The 21118-nt window shown below is 35.9% G+C and overlaps 1 long non-coding RNA gene across 2 annotated transcripts in view; it reads right to left on the bottom strand.

Annotated features, from left to right (window-relative positions):
* LOC139078668 (uncharacterized) overlaps positions 1–21118 on the bottom strand; it is an 82003-nt gene that overhangs the window by 40538 nt on the left and 20347 nt on the right. The window contains exon 2 of one of the 2 annotated variants that reach the window (XR_011531690.1): positions 17302–17357. The exons of the other annotated variant lie outside the window; for it this stretch is intronic. This is a non-coding gene — a long non-coding RNA (uncharacterized lncRNA). The remainder of the gene's footprint in view (positions 1–17301; positions 17358–21118) is intronic. 2 annotated transcript variants of the gene reach the window in all.

Below are 21118 nucleotides of genomic sequence, written 5' to 3'. Positions count from 1 at the left end.
AACTCTCTGAGCATTTTCACCCACGGCCTCTACTCTCATTTGTAAGCGCCTGATATTTGGTTTGTTTCACTTGTTTATTTTATATGTCAAATATCTATTATGTGCCTGGCACTGTTCTAGGTGCTAAAGATTCACCAGGGTACAATGGCAGCAGAATCCCCTGCCTATATATATGGAGGTTAAATATAAGCAGGCAAGACACAAAAAAGTTAGCATCAGGTGGGGAAAGAATTGTAAAAGAACTCAGGCAGATTTAGGTGGTAGAGGCTGGCAAGGAGTGCCATCTTTTTATAAAAGAGAAGACCTGTATATAAAGTAACATTTCAGCAGTGACCTGAAAGAGGTAAATGAAGGACCTGGGTGATATTTAGGGAAAAAGCATTCCAAACAAACAGAAGCGTGTGTGTAATAAGATCCCTGCTGTGGGAACATGCATTGGATGTGCAAGAACAGCAGGCAAGACGGTTTGGTCACGGTCAGGTAAATATCTGGGGAACAGTAAGAGATGGAGGAGAAATCCTTTAAGGGCTGTTAGACTGTCTTAAAACTTTGGATTTTATTCAGTGCCATAGGAGAGTGAGTCTATGACGAGTTTGGAACAGAGGAGCGCCATGATCTGATTTTGCAATAAGCTAATTCCCCTGATGGCTCTATGGAGTTTAGAGTATAGGTTTGCAAGTGTCGAAGCAGATGATGAAATAAAAAGCTATTACAATAGTCAAAACAAGGGATAATGGTTCTTGGACTGAGATGAAAGCAGTAAAAGTGGTGACAAAATCTCCAGTTCTAGATGCATTTCAAAGGTATAGCTGAATGAAACCAGACCTTTGTAGCGCCACCTAGAGCTCTTTCTTAAGCCCCCAGCATACATGTTGATAGGCTTTTTAAATGTTTCTGCCTGGTTATACCATTGGTACCTCAAACTGCCAAGCTTAAAACCGACGATATCAACCTCTATACTCAACTTGCCCCACGCTCAGCATTCTTCCTGATTGATCTCAGAGTGGAGGTTCTTTAGGGACTCTAAAACTGTCGACTTTTCATATGTCATAGGTGGCTGAAAACAACACTCCATCTCAGAATGGCTGTGGGAATTTACTGAAAACATTTGATGTCTCTGCTCTTGCCCATCCCCACACCCCCACCTACACACATTGTGCTTTAGAGGTACTGAATTCTTTAGTCTCCAGTAATAGTTTACAAGTGTCTATCGTTACCATAATTATTTTAGAAATTAGTTTAAGCACAGATTCCCCAGCCCTTACCTCTTTCCCCCCAAACTAGAGATTCTGATTTGTTAGGCCTAAAGTGAAGAAACAACATGTATTTCTTTCTTTCTTTTTTTTTTTTTTACCAAAGATCCCCAGATGTTTCCAATTCTAAACAACAGCCAGGTTTGTGATGCAGACACAGACTTCCCTGAAGGAAGCTGGCTCTTCCTTAGTACCTTACTTCTGTTTCCTCTGCCTGAATATTCTTTGCTATGCCTGTCAACCTGGAAAACTATTTTTTCCCTACAAAGCACGATGAAAGATCACCTTCTTTGAGAACTTCCATAAGCCTCTCACTCACTTTATTATTTTTTCCTCTATACGGACACTTTAGCTTGGAGAGTTCTCTTTTGCTGTATTTATCCCATATTATGTAATTTTTTTTTTTTTTTACTTGTCTTTCTCCTTGTCAGATTGCAAAAGCATTGAAGAATAGAATAAATCTGCCTTCTTATTGCTACTTTCTGGCATCATACATACTGGATGGCACGCAAATCTATGTTAAGCTTTCTTACAAGTTGTAGTCCCTTGTTGGTTTGGGAATACAGTGCTTATTAAAAAAATTAAATGAAGGAGGGGCTGGCCCCATGGCCGAGTGGTTAAGTTTGCGTGCTCCGCTGCAGGCGGTCCAGCGTTTCGTTGGTTCGAATCCTGGGAGCGGACATGGCACTGCTCATCAAACCACGCTGAGGCAGCATCCCACATGCCACAACTAGAAGGATCCACAACAAAGAATATACAACTATGTACCAGGGGGCTTTGGGGAGAAAAAAGAAAAAAATAAAATCTTTTAAAAAAAAATTAAATGAAGGAAAGCTGGAAGAAAGAAAAGAAGGAAGGTTGGAAGGAAGGAGTGAGGAAAGAAATAGTGATTGTCTTCCTACTCTCCACTCACAAATGGTCCTATCGTCTTATTTCTAGGATTTAAACACATGTCACCATACATTCTCCTGTGATAAGTGACCAAAGAAAGAACAGCTTAATATCTCATTTCAGCAATAGTGAAATATGATTATTTTTACCTGTATTATCATTGGCATGATGTTTATCATTTTACATGGAGAAAAACACATTCTCATTGCTTTGTGTTTGTGCCTGGGTATAATTTTTCTGATGCCCCATCTCTGTATGCCTAAGGTGCAGTCATTTACACTCAGTTAGAGGGCTTAACATGGAAAAGCCATGCATGTTATGAGATTTTGTTGAGCTTGTTATTTTTTTTTGGTGGGAAATTTGTGGGGATGAAGATGCAAATGGAGTGTAACAATACCCCATTAAAGAACTGAGCCCTGGGTCTACAGTTTTGTATTGTGTGTCTCTGTTGAACCGAAACTACCAGAGTTCCAGGACAAGAAAAGTTTCGAACTACTGAAGTGCAAGATTCATAAACAATCATCTTAGGGAAGAGATAGGGCAGGTTAATCACTACAGATCAAATTATTTCAATTTTTTCTCAATCTCATGATGGCATGCATGCTAAGGACACATCTATTGAAAAGGACACTGTGCATATTGGTAAGAAAATGAATATTGAGCAATCAGCATTTTTCCTGGAGGTGGGCCCTAAAGTCATGTAAAAATCATTCCAGTATACTTAATTTTTCAGTATCATTTCCAAATGAGCTGACTGGCTTGATTCTCTACAATTAAAAACACATAGAAATGCAAAATGCTATGTTGTATCTTAAGAATCATCCTATGATTGTAACTAAGAATTCATATTCTATTCTTCAAGTAGTCTTACTACCAAAAGGTCACTGTCATGTTATGTCCCAAGGAGAGATAAGAGTATTTGATCTGATAATAATTAGCCCCCTATTACCTACTAATGTGTAAGCTAGTTAGAGGTAAAAGCCTACTGCTGATTTACAACCTTGGGAAGATGGATGAGTGTTTCTCATCCATGAATGAGCAGAGAGCCCTACTTATGACTATTGTAGACAAGTAGACTAAGATCAATAAGATGCAAATTTGGAGTGAGTCTGCTTTGCTGTGATGCCTTGCTTGTTTGGAGAGTGAAATCCTACTTTGACAATAGTCGTATAATAAGAAACCCAGTTGTAATTAAATCATGGTGTAAGTATGTCTTTCTCATTTCATCTATCATATCCGGCTTGAGGTAGAATGCCATGATCCTGTCGGTATATTGTATATTGGTAAGTTAGGATAGGAGAGAGTGTTTCTACTGTTTCCTCTATACACTGAAACCAATACACATACACCATTTCCTTTTTTACAAGCCCACTGTTGAATCAGTAATTAATCTATAAAGATGGATTGGGAATGATTGGCATAAAATATTTTCCACCACAGTAAATTCCTCTAGTGACCTGTTCTACCAACTACAAATATTTCTTTTGAAATGTACCCAGAGTACTTAGAAAATCGATATCTTAAATTGTAAATAAAACCTTAATTGATACTAAAAAGTAAAAATTGTATGCATTCTCTGAACACAATGTAATTAAAATTTAATTAAATAGGAAAAAGAGAAATCAAGAAAGAGAAAAGCCCAAACACTTCAAGTTTTATATTAAATGTTTCTTCCTCAATAATGCTGGTGTCATAACTGGAATGAAAACAATACCACTAGAAGAAATTTAGGAAAAGCAAAAAGAAAACTTAAAATTATTAAATATATGAAATGCGAGCATATCTTTACTTGAGGAAATCTCCATAGCTTTAAACATTTTGATTATTTTGAAGAACAATTGAAATTAAAATGAAAAATAATTCAATCAAGGGCCAGCTTGGTGGCATGGTGATTAAGTTGGCATGCTCCACTTTGGCGGCTTCGGGTTCCCAAGTTTATATCCAGGGCATGGACCTACATATCGCTCATCAAGCCATGCTGTGGTGGCATCTCCCACACAAAATAGAGGAGCATTGGCACAGATATTAGCTCAGGGCCAATCTTCCTCACCAAAAAATTAAAAAATAATTTAACCAAGCACCTAAAAGCAGCATATATTTGATATATTAATAAACCATATCAAAGCAGGAATTAATGGATTAAGAAGCTGAAAACTTTTGCAATTGTAAAATAAAATCTAAAGCTGTATTGTAGAGATCAATAAATAACTTGAAGTGTGAGGGGACATAGATTTGTTGTAATCTAGGTGCCGACAGAGGCCCTGGGTGATCTCCTAGTTCAAAGGACATGTTCTACTCAGTATCCTTGAACACCCCTGAACATTTACAAGGGTTCTAACCTTCGTTGAATTTGCTGGTTGAGTCTCAATTGGTAAGGTTAAGTCTGAACTGCCACTGAGGCGTCTAGTTTATGGAGACTCTGAGGGTAAATACAAGCTAATCCAACGTAGAAGAGCTCTTCCCAGAGCTTCAAGCCTCTGCAAACACATATCAATTATGTCTACAGTTGCTTTTGACCTATTACTCCTGGAACAATGTGCTTATCTGTGACCATTTCTGCTGAGGCTTAGTGGTGATCATGCTAATCACATGCTAATTAAGTTAATTACATAATTATCTTATATAATATGATTAACACAGCTAAATACGTACTATATAATTAAATAAAAACAACATGATTAACTCGATAAAATTATTATGCTTAATTAAATGAATACTTAAACAACACAATAATAGTCTTCATTGGTACTGTATCTCTTATTTTTAAAATTACTTTTAAATTGCTGTTCCGAAAGTTAAATCATTACTTTATGCCAGATTCAGAAAACTCCATTATACTAGAAAAGATATAATGCAAAATGATCTTAGTTTTCCACATCCTTGAAATTCAAGATTCTTTATTATTCAAATAAGGAATAACTAAATTTTATTGTCCTCCACTCAGAAAGGTGTAAGACGAACCAAACAATAATGTGAACAAGGCTAAAAGGGAAGTATAATTACTTTATAAACATTTTAAAGTATCTTAGAATCATCAATTGGCATTCAAACATCTGATAGAGACAGGAAAGAGGAAAATATCTCTTTTATTCAATACAATTTTGTAGAATCTGCAGTTAGAAATATTGTGTATTTTTATTTGTTAGAAGATATATCTTCAAATATTGAAATGAAATTTCTATATATTGTTTAATAATTCAGTTTCTGATCATGTAAAATGGCCCTCTCTTAATAGATAGTTATTAATGAAAGCTATTATATTTAACATTTAAGGTAATATTACATTCTGGTGGAATGGAAAAGACAGAGAATTTATAAATGATGCTGTGGTTTTTATATCAGGAATGGGTGGATTATAACATAATTAAAAGTCAAGTTTTCTTTTTTTAAACATTTAATTTTTTTTTTTTTTAAGATTTTATTTTTTTCCTTTTTCTCCCCAAAGCCCCTCTGGTACATGGTTGTATATTCCTCGTTGTGGGTCCTTCTAGTTGTGGTATGTGGGACGCTGCCTCAGCGTGGTCTGATGAGCAGTGCCATGTCCGCGCCCAGGATTCGAACCAACGAAACACTGGGCCACCTGCAGCGGAGCGCGTGAACTTAACCACTCGGCCACGGGGCCAGCCCCCAAGTTTTTTTTTTTAACACAATTTTTTTAGAGTAGTTTTAGGATCACAGAAAAATTGAGCAGATGGTACAGAGATTTCCCACATACCCTCTGCCCCTACACATGCATAGCCTTCCTCATTATCAACATCCCCCCAAAAAATTGGTACATTTGTTACAATTGATGAACCTCCATTGACACATCATTATCATCATCCAAAGTCCATAGTTTACCTTAGGGCTCACTACCGATGTACATTCTATGGGCTTGAACTAATTTATAGTGACAAATGTCCACCATATAGAGCATTTTCACTGTCATAAAAATTCTCTGTGCTCTGCCAATTCATGCCCCCCTCCCCTTTAACCCCTGGGAAATGCTGATCTGTTTCCATAGTTTTCCCTTTTCTAGAATGTCGGTCGTATCGTTGGAGTCGTACAGTACGTAGTCTTTTCAGATTGGCTTCTTCCACTTAGTAATATGCATTTAAGATTCCTCCATGTCCTTTCATGCTTTGATAACTCATTTCTTTTTAACACTCAATAATACTCCATTGTCTGGATGTACCAGAGTTTCTCTCTCCACCCACTGAAGGACATCTTGATTGCTTCCAAGTTTGGGCAATTATGAATAAAGCTGTTATAAACATCTGCTTGTTTGTGCCATCATACACTTTCACCTCCTTTGGGTGAATACGAGAGTGCAATTGTTGGATTGTACAGTATGTTTAGTAAGAGTCTATTTTTATAAATAACATTTATTAACATTATTTACGTGATACATTTTTACATTATCACCATGAAGATGTTTACAAGATGTAATTTACTTATCTAGACAGAGACATTCATTATTCTAAGATAAGATGTTATTATATTATGCCTACTTTGAAGCCTAGAACTGACTTTAGACATTTTTTATGAGGAAAGAGAGGCCAGATTTCAAAGCTTAGAAGAGCTCTAGTCTGACCCAGGGTATAGCAAGATCCTTGGATGGACCTATGGCTTCAGTTCCCCAGGAGAGCTCTGTGCAGATCAGAATGTCAAGAGGCCAAGGTCCTAGATACAGACTGATTGAAGACCATCCAAGTGACTAGATTATGGAATTTAGCACTAGAAATAATAATCATTCAACAAGATGGAGAAACATAATAGACGCTACATCTTAAGAACTAAGAAAAATATTCTTTCTGAAGAGTTTCAAAGGATAGGAAGGAAAAGTCGCAGAATAATAGGTCACAGCCCCTTTCATCCTTTCTGTCTCAAGTGAGAATCAACCCTAGAAATTCAGAGACATTGAGTCTACAGTTGAGATCAAGTGGATTCAGCAGTTTCGAAAAGAATGATGCTGGTACCAGAGGGTCGGGCAGCCCAGGGAATGCATCCCAATTTAGCTGTGACTGGAAATAGACGCATTTAGCCTTGCATTTTATGTGGAAAAAATTGTAGAAATCTTCGTATTCGAGATATTGGATAGAGTTGTCACTACTAATACAGTTGTCGATGATTTACTGGACCATGTCTTATATGCCTTTGCTGGTAACCAAAATCGCCCGTGTTCCTTATTAACAGAATGGGTTTTTATTACTGTTTCAATGTCATTCTTTTAAATAAGATGAAAATTTGACATTATTAACATGCTCAGCACAGTTTCTGCTGATGTTTTCTTATTAAATCAAATGGTACATAAAGATAGAAATTAGGAAGAACCTGCTCTATATGACCTAATTTCTTCCCTGAGATGACTGTGGCACTAAGATATATGCATATGAAAGAGCTAGTGTTTCAGGGCCGTGGAGCATGCAAATAAAGTATTAGCTGATTGTACCTCCTGCAATCGATTTCCTACACGGGTTCAGCAATATTAAGAACAGGCAGATGCCGGCATTTTAAACTGGATTGATATCCCTGTTCAGTGTAGGAATCTTAGGTCAATTCCTCAAAATATGCTTGTAAAAACTCAGGCAGAAGCTTGGACTTCAAGAGGACATTCTATGCCGTTCCAGCCTCTGGTAATGAGGCTACCTTATGACATTTCTCTTTGCTGGAAACAAACGTGATTTCTTGATGAATAATTGATGAACAAGACTACTGATTTCAAAATGGCAGTTAGATTCCACCTGCCAAGAATCTCTGACATCTGTTGGAACAAAGGTGCATTAAACCAAGAAAAAAAAACTAAATTATTACAAGCAATTGAGTAAAGGTGCTATGAATGGACCGGAAATATTAATGAATAACTAAAAATAGGTTGTAGGTGGAATTTTATTGTGAGGCAAATAAAACTGGTTGAATATTAAAATAAGTAGAGACAGGAGACAGTTGAGAAATATGTGAGCAGGATACGATAGGACCACAGGACCATGTGTTCGGAGCAGCCAGGCTTACAGCCATCTTACAGTACGGAACAGTGTGTGGGGCACAAAAGGAACGCTACAATGACTGAGTTGAATCATTGTGACAGACCGTGTTTCCCATAAAGGCTAAAATACTTACAATCCTGCCCTTTAAACAAAGTTTGCCAACCAAGTAGAGGATTCAGTTCATTTCTGTATATTGACTTCGTAGCCAAGAATTTTGCTAAATTTACTAATCAATACTCATGGTTTTTCTCTAGAGCATTTTGAATTTTCTGTGTATGCAATTATGTCATCTTGTAATAATGACAGCTTTACTTTTTTGGGTTCCAATTTTTGTACTTTTATTTCTTTTTCTTGTTGTATTGTGTAGTTCTTGTTGAGTAGAAGTAGTGACGTGAACGTTTGGGTCTTGTTTTTTAATTCAAGGGAGGATAATTCAGTATTTGGTCTACAAGTATGAAGTTAGATATAGGTTTGTTTCTTTTAAGATACCTCTTATCAGAGTAAGAATTTCTTCTTTTGTTCATACTTAGCTGACAGTTTCATTTCTACCTATCTATCTATTTATCTATCTTTCAATCCCATGTATTTATAAGACACGCTGATTTATAAAAATACAATGGTTATAATATACAGGCCTTTTTATTGAAAAGTACTGTCTAAATATGATATGTGTATTCATGCACAAATATGTACATACACACAGATATACATATGAATTTATATGTAAAGTATATAAGGAATATGTATGGAAAGATATACTAGAGAATATATTAGTGTTTATGTCTCCTGAGCGAGATAGAAAATCCTAGAGTGAAACTAATCTTTCGTTCTATACCCTTTTATATGTGTACGTTATACATTGCCCTTTTGTTTTTTTCATAAAAATGATTATAACCAGATGCTAAATTTTTTAAAAAGTACATGCCACAACATTATATATACCTCATGATTATACATATAAATTAATTTCATTTTCACTTAACAAATTCTTACAGAGCCCTTAGGGTGCACCATGAAGTCTTATGGGCACTTTAGACATTGTAACTCACATTCACGTAAAAATATTGAAAAGAGACATCCCCAAATACTCAGAATATCACCTTACAGGCATTGGATTGTGGAAATTTTTTTTCTTTCTATACTTTTGAATTGTATTAAATTATATTCACTACTAAAATTCAAATTACTAAAATTTTAGGAAGTGTGAATTTACCGTTATACCTAATGTGAGCAGACAACAGGCACATTTCATTTATGCAGATATTTTATGATTTCATTTTCCAGGAAAGAAGGAGAGCGTGATGATTGCTTTACCCTGAGGACTCATTTTTAAATGCTGGAGTTTGAGGCCATCAGATTCTAGGTTCTGCTTAGACTTGATTAGATTATGCTGCTGTTTGTCGTGGTGGTTACATGCGTGCACAGGCACCCATTATTTTTTAGGTCCAATTATCATAGCTGTCTAGAAACTGTAAAAAGGATAGGGTTTTGAGTTTGATTCATTAAGGTGAAGGTTTACTCTCTCTCACAGCTACAAAATACTGCCACTCATACTTCTGCGGCCTCCACAGAAACAAGATTGATTAAGGAGAGGCTACGGATTGACCATTATGCCCGCCTTTTCACTCAGCGGGCGGGGGCAGTGGAATCATTCCCTGTGCGCTTGAGTCACTAGGTCAGCTTTCCAATCTCGCATCGAAAGCATCCTTCATATAAGCAACTGTGTCATCCTAATTGCACCACGTGATTATAGGTATTTGATGAATGTGTCTATCTCTCATGTTCGAGAAAAAATATTAACCCATTAAAACTAGCCAACCTGTCAGATGTTGATGGTAATGATTTAACAAACACACTCCCGTTTAGGCTTCTGAAGCTCAGTGATGTAGATAGAAACCGAGGAGATGCGGTGGCCACAGGAAATAGCTCAAAACACTCTGATGAGTTCTCTCTCCCTTCATTTTGCCTGGATGTTTAAAATTATTTATTCTGTGGAAATGCAAATGTTGTTCTACCACCTGCTATATGTACTTTTCTTTCATCTGATTTGCTGCTGGCTTATTACCACAGTGCTTGACTTGATAACAACCTAGATTCTTTTCAGAGAAAGTGACTTCTATTGCCACTGCTGGAAAAGCTTTTCCTCTACTACTCGTCATGTCTTACTGTTGCAAAGCGTGTTCTGTTCGATCTTAATTATGGCTTCAGGCAAAACAGGTGGACTCCTTTCCTTGTTTTGAGCCGCCGCAGATCAAGGTTCTGCCATGGTGGGTAAACCTGGAGCCTTCATAAAGCTGAGGTGGTTGTGTGCAAACTTTTCTCATTTTGCACCTATCGTTTTTCATCATGGTTCATCATAACTACCTCATGCTGTGTAGCCACATGGCCACCAAAATGACATTTACCATTACAAATAAGAACACAGCTTGAGGTCTTACCTGCATGTGTAGAGGGAGGATTTTGAGGGAAAACAGAAAAGAAAAGAAAAACAATTGATTTTCTAACACATTTTAGAGTGTTCCATATAATTTTATCTTTCTTTCACAATTTAGGTCTCACTATACAGGTACTGATTTTTACATATATTTCAGAAAGGAACTTTGACAAGTTATAGTTGGAAGAGTATGTAACGGAAGATTTGATGACCAATAGTGATCAACAATAGTTTATTAACCGTCTCCATTGAAAAATGATCAAAAGAAAGCAAATGAAAATAAAGCAAAAAATGACTTAGATAACTCAATATGATATCTTATATATCATATTGTATATGTATATATATATGTAATTTATATTCATGCTCTTTAGCAATCAAAATGCTTATCACATTCTTTTATGCAATTCATTATAAAGAAACATTATGTGTACATTTCTCTGGATAGGAGGTTAATAATAATTTTATACACTTCCGTCTTTTTCAAATTTTCTGCAAAGACCATATCATAACTATTATAACCAAATCCATATTTAAAGTCAGATTTATTATCTTGGATATTGTGTAGAACTCACTGAAAACACAAGAAAGTGGAAAATTAAATGCAGGCATATGCACATGCAAGCACTGGTCTCATACGTATTGACCTGTAACAAAAGATGGTTCCAGGGAGTCAGACAATGCATCCCTTATTTCTCCTATTCAATTAATCTGAGTTGCCTACATTTTCTCTCATGGATATATGTTGTATAAAATGAGGAAAATAAGTGTATTTGAAAAAGATACATTTAAGCTCATAGAAATCATTCTGACAAGCAGAATAATGTGAGGTTAATTCAAACACCACTAAAGTCAGGAAAATAAATGTAAGGTTAGCATTTCTGTAGGGAAGTAACTGATCTGTGCATTTAGTAGTTTGAGATAACTACCCAGGTGAAAGGTGATTATTATTAAAAGTACAGCCCCAAATATGGGAAACAGGTTTCAAACAAATAAGAGGAAAGCTATAGAAGAGTCTAGGGCATGAGATATTGTAATGAAAAATGATTTAAGTTTTCTAAAATCACTATGTTTTCTGAAGTAAAGTCTACTTTAGTATTTGAGATGAACTCAAAGGAGAGAAACACAGAAGTTCTGAAAATGCCAGTTCTGAGAGAGCTCTGTACAACTCATAATGACTAGGCAAAAATGATAGGAAGAAATACATATAAATGAAGTTACGTAAAAGAAAGGAATATATTTTATTATCTCCAGGACCTGTACTAAATATATAAATTTATTCAAAGTGGTTTCAGAGACAAAACAACTTAATGAGTTGCCATTATAGTTCATACATTGTTTCCATTTTGAGGCTGCTGAGTTATTACCAATCTCCATAGAGTTTTGAAAGTTTCAACAATGAGAAATCAAAAACTTGTAATAATACGAAAATGTAGTTCCAACCCAGAGATTTCCTAAATCTTATCGCTTTGCATTTTTATATCTAAAGAAATCCACAAAATCATTTTGTGAAAATTTAAGTGCATTTTCAAGTGCATGCTGAAGTCATTGTATTCATTTTTGATATTAGTACCTTATGTCTAGATGCAGAAAAGATGTGGATTGCTGTCAGAGAATAGTTTCTTGGGCTTCTTTTCATTATATATTTTTGGGTCCTTGTTAATGAGAATGAAAATATACGTCTACTGTATTTATTGGACTACGAAGTTAGAAACTTTACTGTGATAATCATTATAGTCAATGTTCCTTTGATTTGCTCAGTTCTCTTCATACAAGCTGTGCTCAGTCAATGTTTATTAAATTGAAAAAGTAAACAGAGTCATTTATTTATAATATGAATTTACAAACATCTTCGTTCACCTTAACAAAGCAATGATTTTGTGTATAAGACCCAGTGACTGCAAAAATTAATTAATGGTTTTAAATATTCACACGACATAGTTTCTCCGTGGAATGGCTCACACACCAGCTTCTGTGTCACTGAGAGCATTTAGAAGACCACATGCAATTGAAAATCAACTCCCTGCTCTTGCAGTCAGATTGGCACCAGAAGTAGTCCTTAAGCAATTTGAGCAACACAGGTGTGTACGTGTGTAATGACGCCCCTCAAACTCTTCACAGTTCACGCAGTGAAAATGAAAAGCAGTAAAATTCAAGGTAGAGAGCAGACTGTCTTTTCTTTTTTTTGAGTTTAAATTTTATTGTCAAAGTATCAGAAGAGTACTGACAATTTATGCAGCTACAATTTCTGTTCTGTATAAAATCCCTGTTTTCCCCATAGATTTCCTTTCCCAATAAGAGTTGGAGGCAGCTTTCAACGGAAAAATTATACTCTGAGGATACAAATTAAAATCGATTGCACCTGTGACTTGGGTACTTTTTTTTTTTTTGTAAGTTAAAATACAGTAAATCATGATGCATATTCATTCACTTGAAATAACTCACCTAATCCAGTTGTCTTCCTGGATTTGACATTTTCTTTTCTTAAGGCCATCTCACTATCTTTACGCAGAAAGTGAGAAAGCACAGAGAGTAAATAAAGTTATTGAAGATCATTTAAATTTAGTGTTGATTCTTACCGTATTTCAATCAATAAATTTGGGAGTCAGTCAAACATTGAACATCCTCTTCTGTTTATTTTCATATTTTCCTTAAATTTCTTCTGATATGATTGGTTTATACGATGTTGATTATAAATACTAGATTTAAAATTAATATTTATTTATATTTGCATAATTTTATTTATAATTGAGGTCTCAAGTCTTTCTACAATTAAGACCAGAAGTCCACTGCTGTGAAACCAATACTTGTAAATTCAGCCATTTATCATCATAATTATTGGTTTGGGTGATAGAGTTGTGGAAGTTGAAACTTGAAATCTAACAAATAGTTCAGTTGTGAAAACAGGTAATAGCAGAGGCAAGTTGACCAGAAATCCACAAAGAAAGTAACTTATTGAGTACAAAATAATTCAAGACATCTCCATCTGAATTATTATATTAAATACTCCAGAAAAATTCCATTTTTACTACTCTTTTTTTAATCTCAAACCTATCTGCCTAATTATCCACCTATCTACCTACTTATCTACTAGATTTTCAGGAAATTATTTCAGAAATCGTTATTGGGTAATAACACTTCTGACTCTTGGCCTATATGGAAATGCCAATGTTTAGCTCCCTTAGGCTTGATTAATATTTTGTTTGGACAGAGAATTTCATTTCTTCTCAAAAGTTTTCATGACTTTCTTTCATTGTTCTAGTATCCTGCTTTTGATGAAAAGTTGGCAAAAATCTGATTCCATTTGTTTGTAGATAAGTCTTTCGGTTTTTGTGTGTTTGCTTGGGTCCCCAACTCCTTCCGCAATTTTCTTTTCATATTTGGAGTTCTCAAATTTCACTGGGTTATGCCTTGGTGTCCTTCCTTAGTTTTAGAAGATAGTGTGATATTTTATCCTTATTTCTTCACCATTGCTGCCCTTGTCTTCCCCTTTTGGAACACTTAGTTATCAGTCTCCTCGTGCCTTTGCTGTGCTTTCTGAGATGGTCCCAGGGCTCATGAGCCATGTCTTTTCCAACTCTTGAAATTTTTTTTCATAAATACTTTTCAGTAAAAAATCAGAAAGTATCCTGAAAACATAACTCTCATTCTCATTAATAAAAGTTCATATATCTTCATTTTGCTTCTCATAATTTTTATAGAAGATAAACAGCATATTAAATCAATTTAAAGTTCCTTTTCTATTTCCCTCACTCTGTCCTCAAAGGCAACTCTTCTCCTAAATTTGATATAAATTCTTCTAGTTAGTATTTATATATTTGCTAATTCTATCTTTCATAACCAATTCATTATATTATGTATTAATGTTGTAATAATGTATATATATTCTTCAGCAAAGCACCATTTTTATCTAAGATTATTTATTCAAAGCTTATCTATATTAGCAAATATATATTACATTTTATGTATAACATTTTATTTCATATTTTACACAACTTACATTTTTAATTTCCAAAAATATGTATTACATATATTTTATATCAAAATGCTTATTTTCATGGATGTGATATCACTTTGAGGATCTTTATTTTCCTTATGTGCATAGCCTGGTAACCTATTACTGTGTGAAACAAACTATCCTCAAAACCAGTGTTTTAAAGCAAGAATAATTTTGTCATCAACGATTTGCTCTTCGAGCAGAACTCAGCAGGAAGAGCTTGTCTTTGCTTTAATCAGCATTACCTAGTTTACTCCAAGGCTGGAAGTCAAATCACCTCCAAATTTGTTCATTAACATATCTGGCAATCAATGCCATCTGTCAGTGGGGACCTCAGTAGCGGTTGTCTATCCAAAAACATCAACATGGGCTCTTCATGTGGCCTCAGCTTCCTTAAAACCTGACATCTGGCTTCTAAAAGACAAGTATCCTCAAAGAGAGAAAGCCCGGTGGAAGCTGCATTGTCTTTCTAACCTGTCCTAAGATATCACTCAGTGTCACTACAGCTATATGCCATTTACAGTTTGGGACTCCAAAGCCCCTCCACCTCTTGACAGGGGAAGCCAAGGTTTGGGAAGAGGAGGCTGGACTGAAACATTACTATGGCCATTATGGAAAATATAGTCTGTCACAGTCTGCCTTCTCACTGTGACAGTTCTCATCCCTCCCACAGGCTAAATACAGTCACCTGTGTCCTAAGCCCCACCCCCCCCCACCCCCCCCCAAAATCTTATTCCATTAGATAATCAGGCTCTGGTTGAGGTTCAGGATCGTGTCATCTAAATCAGGTCCAGGTGTGGGTGAATTTGTTGGGAGTGGTACACCAACTGCAGCTCTATCGATTTGCTCTGTCTGAAACCTGAACCAATAAGGCAAGTTATCTGTTCCTTGTATTCAATATACAACAGGGAGACAAGTATAAGAGGGCTGCAGTAGGGCTCCCACTTAGAAGGGGGAAACACGAGGCCTGCAGTAATCTCTGGTGCTATCAATCCTGAATTCCAGCTGAGTGCTGGTTGCCAGTTGCTCGTTTCCCTAATCACCACTCAGTCCTAATTCTGGGAAATGATCTCCATTGCTCTTTGCTCTGCCTTCTGATCTTTCGTTTTCATCTCATGAGTCATTCTCCCTTTCAGGTAAGAAAACATTCATGTTTGCAACTGAGCAGTTTTCTCAGCCTACTTTCTGCCCGTGGTACTTCAAGGGTCTAACTGCCTCTTCGTTTTCACTGTCTGTGTCTCTTTCGGTAGAAGCTAATATAATTTGTTTAAAAACTTTGTGCGTTTATATTGTTATAATACAATCCCTCAGACAAAAGCCACACTCAGAAACTTTTGAGAATAAGCTCTGCTTTACTCAGCACTTTAAGGAAGTACCATTGTCAGCTGGCCTTGACCTTTTCTTACAAGAATTAAAGCACTATTTTTTATCATCGTCTTGTATATGCGAACTGTTCTTTTCTTACAAGAATTCACGAATTATTTTTATCATTCTTCCTCTCTGTGCAAAATATTGATTCTATCAGTACTTTTCCTCTAGTTTTTGAAGTTTGACGGTGATGCTCCGGGGTACAGTTTTCTTTTGTTCATCTTGTTTGTTGTTCATTGAGCTTCTCAGCTTCAAATTCGGCCATTATTTCTTCAATTTTTTCTGCCCCATTTAACCTTTTTTCTTTCTAGACTCACTTGATATCGTTCTTCTTAGGCCATTGATTTTGCCCTACAGGACTCTGAGTACCCTTTACATTTGTTCTCATTCTTTTCTTTCTCTCTTTTGGTTCTTAAAATTAGATCAATTTATTGATATCTCTGAAATTTCACATTCACTTACTTCTCCAGCTTCCAATCTTCTGGTCAGCCCATTCAGTGAATTTTTCATTCCTGACATTGTAATTTTAACTTATAGAATTTCTCTTTGGTTCTTTGTTATAGTTTCTATTTTTCTGCTATTTCCCATCTGTTTGCTCATTTTGTCAATGTTTCCACTTAGGTTCTTAAATATACTTTTAGTATCTTTTAAAAAAAATTCTTGTGTGCTAATGCCTATATTTGTGTCATCATGGTGTCTGTTTTAATTGACTGATTTTTCGTTTGATTATATTTTCCAAGTTATTTATAAATTAGTGATTTTTCATCGTATTCTAGACATTTATAGTAACGGAGTCTGAGTTACATTGTCTTCCTTTAAAAGGTGTTGAGTTTTGTCACCTGCAGTCACATAACTTACGGGTAGCTCTTTGGATATGTTACATGTGGTCTTATTACTTGTTAAGGATAGTCTAATTTTATTCTTAGTCCCAGCAATTAATCTTTCTCTAGTTTGCCATCTTTACTCACCAGGTGTGGCCGTTCTGGAATCTACATTTAATCCACGAGTAATTAATTCCCAAAGCTCTTTAATCTCTAAGTAGAATGTAAGTCAAAATGCTCCCAGCTCTCAGCAATCTCTGTCTCCATTCACTTATCTGCTTCTGAGGGGCTGCAGTCTCCTAAACTAAGACTCTTCTCGTGAATGAGAAGCTCTCTGTCAAACACTTGTTGGGACCTCCAGACAGACTTCTGGCGCCAGCCTCTGCATTTTTCCTTATTTCTGGGGGATTGCATAACAAATCTTAGTGCTTCATCAGCAGTATCTAACTCCATTCTCTACCACCTCAACACAATGCATCCACTGTTTCTTCTTGTGCTCCACTTTCCACACCTGTGGTCCAGAAAGCATCCCACCCTCCACGCAGAAAGCCAGAATGAACATCAGACTCACCTCGTGTGTTACCCTTTCGCCATGATCATAGTCTTGAGCAGCCTATTGGTTCATAACTGGAAACAAAAGGATTGCCTTAATTACTTTGTCAAGTTTTCTAGTTACTTATAGTTGGAGGGTGAGTTTGGTATCAGTTATGCTGGAAGTAGAGACTATCACATACATAGATTTTAGAGGTGAAACTGTTATAGAGTTTCTGATTGAAAATGGCACATTTTTGAGTAAAAAAGAAATTATTAACTGTACAAAAATTCACAAAACTAAATAAGTTTAAAGTCAATTGACATATTAAAATACCTCAATGACACTTTGTAAACTGGTAGCATTTATCTTCTAAAGTCATTAAAGCTTAATACCGTGCTAAGATTTTTGGACCTCTGTGCAGACACACACACACATTTGTATAGATACATACATATATACATATATGTGGATATTTATATCTGTATCTTCAAACAAGGAGTACACTAACATTTCATAATAGTGTTAAAAGCTAACAACCTGGATATCTGGATAATAATCCAAAAGAGGATGTGAAATGACCATGTCCTATTTATTTTTTAAGACTAGTATGTTTTGGACTATGACAATGTTGATATTTATTGGTATTTCTACCAAAAAAACAAAAAAAGATTTGCAGCTCTAATCCAGTGTAATTTGTTGTAGTATATCTTTTTCAAATGTATCTGTTATTTTTCAATGACTGGGAACATGAGGTTATTGTTTTGTGAGAATTTATGAGCTTTCAGATGCAATTATATCATGGTTGGAATTCCATTTATGTTAATTACAAAGTGTATATTCTTCAAATTACTTAAACTTTCTGAGCTTCTATGATCTCATTTTACAAGTAGAAGTAATAAATGATAGCTCAGATATTTCTTATTAAGATTAAATCAGGTAATGGATGTGAAAATGCCTGGTAGCGTGACTGGCAAAAATGGCACTGGTTAATTTTAACTTTCATCTTTGTATTGTGACAAATCAAGTTATTTTATAAATCATATGATAATTTCACATAGGTAGATCACGTCTGCAGGAATGACCTATTTCAATTCTTAATTTGTCTTCATTTTCAATGGCCGACCTTGTTTTATCTTTAAATATATAAACATCATTCTCGTATAATATTCACTCATAATATTGAACAACTTGTTAAATATCTTTAAAAAACCATTGAGAAGAGTCAATGGAGCTCTAGAGTTGTAAAATAGGAGTGATCCATTTTGTATACTGTGATACAGTGGACATCAGTAGGAAAGTGGATGTTTGTTGATAGGGTAATTGTTATTAGGTCCATACATTTTATGCCGATATAAGCTTTTGGCTGATGCTATCTGATATAATTCGATAAAACCATTGGCACATCTCTCAGGAATCTAAGACACAAAGTTTAAGCAAGCCTCGGTTACACAGTTAATAGCAGTGCAAGGATTTGGCATTAGAGCTAGAGCCTGCATTACAATTTTGCCATTTGTGTAAGTGCTAACATCTGTGGTAAGGGATATTTACAACTCTGGAATGCATGGAGAGGCACTAAGGATAAATCAGTGCATTTGGATAGACTGATAGAGGATCAATATTTTAGCTAAGACATTTGTGTTCAAAATAAATTTAGAGGTTTAGGTGATATGATTGCTACAATTTGGCAATTGAACTCTCTCTTTCCTGACAGAAGAACCTACAGGAGCAGTCTCTTCTTGATTCCAGTAACAAAAGAAGTAACACCATCTCATGCTCTATCAATTTTTTATTTACTCAGCAAAATTTCTCAGGGGCGGTAATTAATATTTAGGGCAGCTAAGATTCTTCAGTTTGTTTCAGGGTCCAGTTACCCCGCAGTTTATTTCCTTCCAATACACTTCCTACAAAAATATAAACATTTTTTACTGTAACTAAAAATTTGCATAGAAAAGCGGAGGCCAGCCCTGTGACTGAGTGGTTGAGTTCGCACGCTCTGCTTTGACGGCCCTGGGTTCCCCAGTTCGGACCCTGGGTGTGGACCTAGCACAGCTCATCAGGCCAGGCTGAGGCGTAGTCCCACATGGAAGAACTAGAAATACTTGCAGCTAGGATATACGACTATGCACTGGGGGGCTTTGGGGAGGAAAAAAATAGAGGAAGATTGGCAACAGATGTGAGCTTATGGCCAATCTTCCTCACCAAGAAAATAAATAAATAAAAAGAGATAAGATAAAACTATAGATTCCTATTTGGGGAGAAGCAGACTCTTAAAAAAAAATAAGAAAGATATGCAACAGAGGAGGAAGACATCACATTTCTACCAACTGGTATTTTTTGGCTCTGGAAGAGAGAAATATGAACAATAAGTAGATGTACTGAACTTGAGGGAAAAAGTCTTTTTCTGTGTCAAAGATTGAAATGTAAGCTGCAAGCATAATTCTGGTTTACTGCACATGTGCAGCAAATTTTTAAGGAACAAGAAGTTTATTATGTCAAGGACAGCATGAGTCAATGGTTTTAGGGGATTTAATAATAACCATGAAAAATCTGCAATATGATATATTGGCTGTGACATATCTCGCAAAGTGTCGTGCAGAACTTGCTGAATTGTGTCATGGAAGGCTGCAATCCTTAGAGCAGAGAAAGTTCTTTAAATGTAGGTCATTGTGTTCCTTTGTATAATCAGATAGAAGTAGCCAGAGAACTTTTCATGACGCTTCAGACAGGAAAATAAAAACCATATTATTAATTCATTTTAAGATACAACCCATAATAGTTACAGCATAAGTAACTATTATCTAAATGTCAGTTAATGAAGAGTATACCTTCAAAGTGCTTGAGGTTGAGTTGTTAATAATAATGTATTTGATATGAAAAAGTGAGCTATTCAAAATAATGCGTGAGTTCTATTTTATCTGTTCTGGAAAGTAGAGTGGTTTGAACACACAAGTTTGTCATGATGTTGACGGCGTTGTAGCGGCAGCAGTAGTACGGCAGCAGGAGTGGTGGCAGTAAAGCTAAAACCCACCGCTTATTGTGCATGGCATCTGTGTCAATCAGAGACATTTAATGTTGCCTTTCAGTATGTCTATCAAAGGCAGGGGAAGAGTCTGGGGAGAGGAGAAGCACACAGAGATTTGTTAGTGAACTGCAGCTGCTTTTTCTAACGGAAGTTACCAATGCTCTCAATATTGGTGTGTGGCTAAGAATTTTGGGCTTTGGCTGTGTAGAGGCCACTGTTGCAGGACAGAGATTCCAAAAGTTCTGACAGAGCTCGAATAAATATAGTAGAGATTTGCAGGTCCTCAAATGCACTGATAATTTTTTCTCAATTTATTTTTTAAATCTTGAAGTTGTGGGGCTGGCCCAGTGGTGTAGAGGTTAAATTCCCATGCTCCACTTTGGGGCCCTGGGGTTCTGGGTTTGGATCCTGGGCTCTGACCTACACACCACTCATTGGGTCATGCTGTGGTGGTGTCCCACATGCAAACAGAGGAAGATTGACACAGATGTTAGCTTAGGGACAATCTTCCTCAAGCAAAAAGAAGAAGATTGGTAACAGATATTAGCTCAGGGCCAATCATCTTCAACAGAAAAAAAAGTAAAAGAAAAAGAAGTGGTATTGGAAGAAACCTAAGAAGTCTAAACAGAAAGTGTATGAAAAGAATAAGGTCTTTTTTTAATATTCGTTCACTGCCAAAGACCCAAAGATTACAGTTTAGGACCTACCAGAAGAAGAGTTCCCATTGTACATATCAAGCTTTCTATTTCAAGAGTGTAATATTTTTTCTTAGATTCTACATATAAGTAAGATCACATAGTATTTATCTTTCTTTGTCTGACTTATTTCACT

This window comes from Equus przewalskii, chromosome 22 (assembly GCF_037783145.1).
Source record: "Equus przewalskii isolate Varuska chromosome 22, EquPr2, whole genome shotgun sequence".
Lineage (NCBI taxonomy): Eukaryota > Metazoa > Chordata > Mammalia > Perissodactyla > Equidae > Equus > Equus przewalskii.
The sequence above is the reverse complement of the archived record's forward strand: the minus strand, read 5'-3'. Positions and strand labels throughout refer to the sequence as shown.